Here is an 8,994-nt window from a genome sequence, read left to right as displayed (position 1 = left end):
CGGCCTGGTTGTTGGTTCGTGCTGAAATCTTCCTGCCTGCTGTGGGCGCCTCCTGGTGCAGCAGGCATGTGTCAAGGGTTTGCTGTGAAACAAGTGGAAGAATAACTATTCGTTACAGGAAAACTTGTAGGGAACAGAAACAGCCTCTAGAGCGAATAAAGCTTCGTAGGGATCAGATTCTACCATAATTCAATGCAATGCAGCTTCCAGTAGTGCAGTTAAGACGCATAAGAAATAAGGCGATGTATCCACTTCTCCTTTAAAAGGCAGTGGGCGCTCCTGCTCTAGCTTCCCACCCAAAATCACTTCCTGGAGCGCTGCAGGAGGAGGGACAGGAGCACACGGCAGTGGCTTTCCCAGAAATGGACACTGTGATGTCTGCTTTCTGTCACAGGCTCTGTATTTCACAAAGGGAGGTAAGTCCCAGGGATGCAGGACCTCTGTCTGTCCCATAGCCACAGTCATGCTGTTAGCAACACTCATGCTTATTAAGTCTCGAATTGGCTCCCAGTCCTCCAGCATTTCTCAGTCATGGGGCAGCTGGCCATAGTCATCTGGATTCAAGTAATGCCTTCCCTAGGGGAGAGCAAGTAAACTATCAGATGGATTCCTTGCTAAAATTGCTGGGGACAATGCTACAATGTACTTTTTTCGCTCATGAAAGGTTATGAGGTCAACTTTCATTAATTACCTGGGGAACTAGAACTCTTGTGGTTCCTCTTATGCAGTAAACAAAACCCACTGTTCTGTCAACAACTTTTAATTTGGATTCCCATACCTAAGTGGTGACTTCATTCAGTTTCATCCTCATCTGTTGCCGCTCTCTCACACTGAATGAAGGGTTATAATATTTATTCTGTTGGCTTTGTTTTTGGAGAGATGAGTGTAGTAGGCGTGGCGAGGAGACGGTGTGTGACAAAGCCAACAGAATAAATATTATAACCCTTTTTTTGAAGACTAATTGAACTATAGCAATAGAATTCTCCCCCTTGAAAAATCTTCCGTAGGAATTCCCTTATGAAACCATAAACTTTCCCTTACACCATAAAATACTGTCTTTGGTGAGGACTGGCTGTAACGACAACTTCTACAAGTGGGTATCTCCTCCCAGAATGCATTAAGCATTTTCCATGGCTTCTTGAATCAGTGTAAAGGAGCCCTTGTTCTTGCCTCACCTGAACTAGTGCAACTGCCCTGTGACTTATGTTTTGTCTTGAGGATATCCTGATGCATGTACTCCAGTGTAAGTCAACTGGTCCACTGTCTACAAATCAGAGATTCAGAAGAAAAAAAAAAAAAAAAAAAAAAAACAGCAAGATAAATACACAAGAGAACACTTCTCTAGTTAAACAAAGCCATTTTTACCATTTCTACATGTCACAGCCATGAAGCCTTTTTATTAAGAAAGACCATGCTGTTTTTATACCAACACTGAAACCGTGAAAAGTCAAAAGAAAGGTGAAAACATCTAAGGGATTGCAGAGACCATGTCTGAGTTATTATATTCAAGATGCATTATTTTTTTTTAAATGTAAATTTGCTTTGCCATTGTGACAGATGAAAGATTTTTGCAAGCCCAGGGACCACAGACATTGTAGATTAAACACTGATTCCTGCAGAATTTTGCTTTTAGCTTAATTCAATGCTGCAGTTTTTGTTTTGCTAGAAACCTACCCACAGAATGTACAAAATGACACCAGTTGTACATACAGATTTTCTAGATACTCTATGTGGATTATTCTCTCTCTCTCTCTCTCTCTCTCTCTTTTTCTTTCTTTCTTTCTTTCTTTTTCTTTTTTCACAAACTATTTTACCTTTAGAAATCAGAAACTGCTTACTAGCAATGATACATTTAAAACACTCCCATGAACAGTGACCCCGCCTCTGAAGTGCAGCATGGGAATGCAGTGGGTGCGCTGCTGGCTCAAGGCACAATACTGTATCATAATTACAAATCCCTGAGACAAGCAGGGGTGTATCTTCCCATGCCAAAATCCCTAGGAAATGGGAAGAAGAAAGGGCAGATAAGGCCCACGTTTGGAAATGTTTTTAAACGTGCTTACCCCACAACATTATCATGTCCTTATTCTTTTTCCTCTTACACATTCTATTATTCCTCTATCTCCTCACTCCTTTCATTATTTTTTTTTTTTTACTATTTAATCTGCCATTCTCAAGAATCTTTCCCACTTAAAATGACAGTGATTACAGAAGCTCAGTCTAATTACTCTGCATATGTGCTCTACCGTTCTCTTACCACTCTTGTGGCAGATTTTTCCTTTTTCTGTTCTTGTATAGAACCTACTACAATTAGGATCCCAGCTCCGGTATGCCTCTGGCACTAGCACTATAAATAAGGGGAAAATGATAGGAGACCTGTTCTGCAAAATATAGCAGGTGCCACTTCACATGCTGAGGCCTCACTGACAGTCACTTAGGTAAAAATAAAAGGCAAATTGGTAATCAGAGCAGATGTCCTTCTATGTAAAGTTCCACTCCTCAGTCCTGATGGCAGACAAAACAGGTCTGAACAAACAACATTGGGATCTGCAGAAGGGAAGCACATCAAAATGTTGCCAGCGGGATCTCTTTGGAAATGTCAGTCTACAAGGGGTATGGAGGGGAGGTTAATCAGGGAGCAGTGAGTTGTCAGGGTCTGGAGAAGCCCAGCCACAGATGGACAAACCTAAGCCAGCAATCATGGAGTCAGCTATAAAAAGTTGACACCTCTTGTTTAGCATCCATCACCCACATATACTGCCAGGCTCCCTGAGATTTTCTCATGATGAAAAAGGGAAGCATCGTGCTCCCAGAAGGCTAGTTCAGGGCTTCTCCTGTTGATTTCCATGTGGTAAAATAATCTGAGAAACCTTGTTTTGAAATTAATTCTGAATGGAAGATTCCTGTCCAGTGCACTGAGAGAATCTTTAAGACCAAAGACACTACTTACTTAGGTAATCATTGTGGCTTCTTCAGCTCTGTTCAACAGCAGTTACTTGGCTCCTAGGTGTCTATAAAAGGAAGGAAAGAACTTGTCAAAGAAGGACGTAAAGAATCATATAGGCTGATATATTTGATATCAGCCAAATAGATCCCCGAAATCCTTACTCCAACTCTCGTCCTTTAATAACTTTAAACCATTCTTTAGTGAATGTTTTATGTTAGCCACAACAGAGAGTGGAAACAGCAGGTAGGAGGAGTAGTGTAACTGGATTTTCTCTGTCTCCATCCATGTCACTTCACGGATTTCTGTTCTTTTCCACCCAAGATAGGAATCACGCTTGTCCTTATTTCAGAATTAGATGCTGTAATCATCCATCACTGTTGACAAACTTGTTCACACCAGGTCTAACTGGATCCAGCTGTGACCTGGAGGCAGTGTTAAAACAGGCTTTCCAGAACCAAGTGTTATTTCATCTCAATAGTGCAAATATAAATGTAACTAGAAAAGTGTTCAACTCAATAAATACTCTACTAGATTGTGTGCAATCTAAACCCTTGGTAGACTTTTCCACTTGTCTTCTGCTGAATAATGTTTTCGGCATGTGTATCTGTGGTGCTCTTTCATTTGTGTGTCTGTGGTGCTCTATTTACTTCCATCTCCACTGCTGTGTTTCTGTATCCTACCTCTATTTTCCTCTGGGACATTCAACAGAAGTAAATATTACAGGGACTGAGGTCTGCTTTTCAAAAACAGTGCTTTTGTGATGGTGGAATATTCTCCTGTCAAGAATTTAACCCCTAGCTGCTCTTTAACTCATCCCAGCTCATCAACAAAACATATAACATATTACAAGTAACTTACAGGTCCTTAGCATTTCAAGTTTCCTGGCAGCTCACTACAAAGAGCATCTGCTGGCTGGATGTCTCACAGCATGGGCCAGGAAGATTTGCAGAAGGTTTATGTGTAATATACTCCCAGTCTATGAGGAACAACTTTTGGAAAACACCCAAGTGCATCAGTATCATACAAGGAAAATGCTGTCAGAGTCTTTGCTCTTCTGTCTTTCATGCACAGCTAGTATGCATACTTGTCATCAATGAATTTACACATATTATATACATTTCTAGTACTACACATAATTAGTAAAACAATAATGCAATTATAAAGTACTGATTTCAGCTTAGATTTGAGATGTTTCTGAAAGCCTTATGAAAAATTAGACTTCACTGTACTGAAGCTTTAATTCATGACTCCCACACACTAAAAGTTAACTGCTGGCAGAAAAGCAGTTCACTATAGAGCAGAACTACTCTGCAATCATGATGTTCAACAGTGACCTTGGAAAGGTCTGTGAACAAAGTTGCTTTTTGTGGGCAGTAACTTAGTTCTTGGTTTAGCTGGATGTGGATACACAAGAAGTAAATGTATCAGAAAGGCCAGGCTGGGGGATGTATTCAGCAATAACTTTTAGATATGGGACCATGTATTTTTAAAAGATAAGAGATTTAACTATAGCGCTTTTCCTCTGAGGAAATTTATATTAGCTGTTATGAGAACACAACAAAAACATTTTTTCTTCTGAAATTTGGTCCTTGTTGACTCTAGCTTTTGACACTTCAGCTAAAAAGACACAGATCTCATGAACTGTAAGCCAGACTAACACATACTTTCATATACACATGATATATGGGAGATAAGTCATGTAGTAACTTAAAAAAAAAAAATACATACAGCCATACTGCTCGTAATCTGAATTATAGCAAAATTAGCAAGTGCGACTACTCAGACCCATTCATTAGCTACTTCTGGCTTGGTCTGCTTCTGCATGTAACGCCAAAGACTGGGAGATGGCAAACTGGGCTGTCTGTGTGGGAGGTCAGAGCACTGTTTCACATCACGTTTTCCTTACCATTCTCTACATCCATATTTCTCTCCCTGCTCAACTCCACTCCTTTCCAGACCTTGAACATAATCAACCCTCATTCTCTTCTCCCTGTGAGGACCACCTGCCCACACCATGTCCTCTTTGCTCAGTTGCACATCTGGTTTTAACTGCTGCCACAGAGCAATGCTAGAGCACTCACTGCTGAACGGGAGCACCTTCAAGATGAACACAGACAAAAAAACACAGCTAGAGGATGGAGCATAGAGGGAACAGTTTGTGGGACTGGAGAGTGCTGCTCTTGTTAGGAAATGAAGGAGAGGAAGCTGCAAGACATGCACTGTGAGTTTAAAAGACTGGCTTTTTATACTGTTGGGATAATCTAACAGAGTAAAAAGTTTTCTGAGGACCTGGCTTTCAGTGCCAAGCCAATCTAATCTGTACATCTCCTGCTGTCAAAGCTTCACTACCTTAAATCAAGTTATAGCTGCTAGACTGCATGTTCCTCCAATGCAGATTGCAACAGTCATGTATGCTATCATCAAAGCTTTCCAGGTGCTTGATCTTACTTTCATGCATTAAGTCCTACACTTCATCTGTGTTCTCCCTGGAGGGTTTCTCGGGTAATGGGAGGAGCCACTATAGCTAGAGCCCAGGAAGGCTGACAGAACTTCCTCAAGCCCACAGCTTTCTGTTGTCTCTGTTGCTGATGAGTACTGCAAAAAGACTCAAGCTGCTTAGGAAGACCTTCTCATGCCAAGGGACAAGCACAAATGCAGCAGCACCCAGGGAGGAACTGAACTGAGAGCACAGATGAAATACACTATGCTGTTCATAGCTGCAGAGCAAAGAGAGTCTACTCTACCAACACAGAAAGCCATAACACAGTTCAGCTCTCTCATCTGCCATAGCTGTGAAGGCACTGTGTCACCTGGCAGGGCTCCTGGCAGACCTGGCAAGCATGGAGACTACAAAAAGGGGCATGTGGGACATGTGTCCCAAGGACAGGGCAAAGAATTTAGGACAAGCCTGGGGATGAGTTAAGTGACCAGGAGATGCCACTGGATACAATTTCCTAGCAATTAAGAACCTCCATTCTCCAACATTCTGTGCCCAGCAGCCAGGGCCTGGTGTTGTGGAGTTGCTGGGATGAGCAAAGTTCCATGGTGAGTAGGAGCCAGGGGTCCTCTATTAGCCTTCACTAGTCTACTTCTGGCATGTTCACTACTCCCTCCAGAAGCTCCAGCTTTGCCACTTGGAATTAGTGAAGTTTGCACACGAGTTTTTTTCACTGTGAAACTTTACTGGGAAAAGAGAAAACAAGCAAATTACTTTCCTGAGTCTCTGGTGTGTAACTTAGCATCTCCTTTGGCTTCTGAATGACAGCACCTAGCACAGCTCCTCTCATGTCTGAGCATTCACAGCATGAGTGTCCCTACACATTTGGTATTCAGCTGAGATACTTCACTTTTGCATAGGGCAAATAGCAGAGCTGAACTACCATAGCACAGGCTTCTGTGGTTAGCCATCTATGCATGCTTTCTTGACAGAAGCAAGCTAAGTCTTACCATACCTCCTTACAAAACCAGTATTTCCTGCACTAACCAGAAGTTTTTGCTTTCAGGTACAAGGAAAAGCTGTCATCAAGATTCTTGCCAGCAAACAGCAACAAACATAGATTCTCCGATTCACTTAACAGCCAGCGCTGGAGGTTCTTAAAAAGTGGTCTGGATGATTTCAGAAGCAGCTTTCCTCCTCCATCTGATAACATCATCATCCGAGGCAGAAAGGGGCTTTCCCCCATTATTTTACAGAGCAGATCCCACCTGACTCAACAAAAGGTACGGAAAATATCTGTTAAACCCACATGCAAGCTCAAGTCAGAGGTGGAAGCCAGGAAGGAGTTCACAAAGGATACTAATCATCACTTAAGCCACTGCCCTCAGTTACTGCACTCTCATTTGAAAGACCGCATCTTTCCAAAGGTAAAGTTGCTGCCATTCTCTTGGAGTAAACACCTGTCCGGTACCTGAAACACAAAAACAGTCTATGATTGTGTTCCCTCTTGCCTTAAAAAGTCTCCTCTCTCATTATCTGTTACAAACAGGAAGCCAACAGAGTCCAAATGTATCTCTGATCTTATTATAGGAACAGCCATAAGAAACTGTCAACTTTCTGGGACGCCTTGCTGCCATGCTGATTAGTCACACGATTTAGTTACTAAACCACTCCTGTAGGACACTGGAGAGAAGAGGCTTTACCTTCCAGCCTTGGAAACCTCTCTGAATAACCAAGTACGCCGGGAATAATAAAGAATCTCTGATAAAAAAAATAATAAAAGGTGATCACATACTTTTTTTTCCCCCTATAATATGAAGCATGTACTGTCTAAAAAGTTCAGATTAAAGTCTGCAACTCTCAGTCAAAATTCAGGGCTCAAATCCCACTGGAGCAGATGAAAACCCTGGCCTCTGACACAAATTCTTTGATTTCACTCTCTTTGTACACAGAGAATGCCAAAGTGCAGAGCAAATCACAAACCAGTTTATTGTGTAATGCTGCCAGGTGCATCTATTTACTTCAGTATTCGCTGGCTTGAAGGGAGGGGACAGAGAGACTTCTTATGTGTATATGCTTCATTTTGGATTCAACCTGACTGAGTACAGTTCGAGTAGTCCATACTCAATTCTAAGTGAACTGTAATCTACAGAGTGCACACTTAAAATCAGCAAGCCACTGGCACATGTTTTCCTGACCTGTGAGTCATGTTCCACAGGACTGCCACTTTGACCTTACAAAGCTTACACTGGGATACAAAAGGACACACTCTGAGGAAGCAGATTTGAAATAAATTGTAGCTATATTCATGGTTATAGTTTCACCTTATTCTTCTTTTGAAGTCAAAGATAAACTTTCTATATATTTCTATGGGAGCAAGTGACTCGGTGATTCTTAAAATCCCGCTGCAATGCTTTAGGAATCTGTTTCTTTTAATTTTGTTAGCCCTGCATTCAAGCTTGAAAAGTATTCACAAACCAATTTTGCAGCTAAGAATTTATGTATCAAAACCTGGATACATTCTATCTCCACATACAATCTTCTTGACTAAAGGAGATGTCTTGCATAGCAAACAAAGGATTTTTACAGTCTCTGCTAACTGGAATTTACTATGGCTCTGCATTTGTGTGAAACTGCAGACCTACAATGAATGTTTGCTTTAAGTCTGTCTGTCTTATGTCAAAAGTTGATCTCTTGTTTCTAAAACACACATCGGTACTGAAGGCTGCAGTTAGATTATTTTGCAAACCTGGTTTACATTATGGTTTATTCAGGCAATCATCTGACTGTAATAAAATTCTGAAATGTAACTATCTTTTAGCAGGCAATAGCAGTGAGAGCAGTACAGCTGAGCTCTCTGGAGTCTTAGCACGTACAAATTCTGCTGTCCCAGTCCTTAAGTGGGCAGACCTTACTGCCATAAACGAGGAAAGAGACAAAAAATGGCTCTCACTGGGGGTCTCTTCCCAATTCCCAATGTCTGCTACACCTAAATGCAAACTTGGCAGGCCCAGAAACAGGTCACAATGTGTCATAGTTCCTACCCTTCCTCCCAGCTAGTCCATGGCAGCCATTAGCAAACAAATGTTTTATATGTCAGCCTTGATACAAACAGTTTGTGTCTACCAGCTTATACAATGAGGTTGTTTGTGTCATAGCCCTCCAGCTCCTGTCTCTGGGCAGGGCAATGTGAGCCAAAGGCACAAAAGACACTTGCTTCCCTGAAAATGTGCCTGATGACAGAGGTCATAAGTGGACAGTGCTGGAGAAGAGGAGATGCACAGACAGGTTGCATGTGAGTAGCTCAGCAGCTCAGCTTCACCTTCTCTTAGTCCTGCTGAAAGCTTTGGCACCACGGCGGGATGAGCACACACACTTAGCAGGATTTTACTGTAGTGCAATAAACAAAGTTCATCAGCTGTTCAGGTGGGCAGGTCTCCAGCTTGCCTCTATGAGTACAACTGGTCACAGCTGCTCATGGCAACACTGTGTTCAATTATTTGCAGCATTTTTTTCAAAACAAAAGTGGTGCTGAAAAAAAATACTGGGGGTGGGGAGATGAGAATGCTGCCTAAAAATCTACTTCAGTGCCTGTCCATCTCCGCGTTCC

General features: G+C 41.9%; 2 long non-coding RNA genes across 4 annotated transcripts in view; one reads left to right on the top strand and one right to left on the bottom strand.

Moving 5' to 3' along the window:
* Window positions 1-189: 189 nt before the first annotated feature.
* LOC116231171 (uncharacterized) lies at window positions 190-7,770 on the top strand. Of its 3 annotated transcripts, none has more exons than XR_004167382.2 (3): window positions 190-416; window positions 6,451-6,811; window positions 6,975-7,769. It is a non-coding gene; the product is annotated as an uncharacterized LOC116231171 (long non-coding RNA). The 3 variants fall into 3 exon arrangements; XR_016466023.1 differs by lacking the exon at window positions 190-416 and adding an exon at window positions 5,920-5,992; XR_016466024.1 differs by lacking the exon at window positions 190-416 and adding an exon at window positions 6,011-6,173 and having other exon boundaries at window positions 6,975-7,770.
* The window catches only part of LOC149918158 (uncharacterized), a 35,563-nt gene continuing 28,324 nt past the window's right edge, over window positions 1,756-8,994 (bottom strand). The window contains exons 5-6 of the long non-coding RNA XR_016466027.1: window positions 2,951-3,011; window positions 1,756-2,347 (exon numbers count right to left, since the gene is read on the bottom strand). This is a non-coding gene — a long non-coding RNA (uncharacterized LOC149918158). The remainder of the gene's footprint in view (window positions 2,348-2,950; window positions 3,012-8,994) is intronic.

Source organism: Phasianus colchicus, chromosome 4, assembly GCF_987193195.1.
Source record: "Phasianus colchicus chromosome 4, bPhaCol1.hap1.1, whole genome shotgun sequence".
In the NCBI taxonomy this organism is placed as follows: Eukaryota; Metazoa; Chordata; class Aves; order Galliformes; family Phasianidae; genus Phasianus; species Phasianus colchicus.
This window is presented reverse-complemented; position numbering and strand designations above follow the sequence as displayed.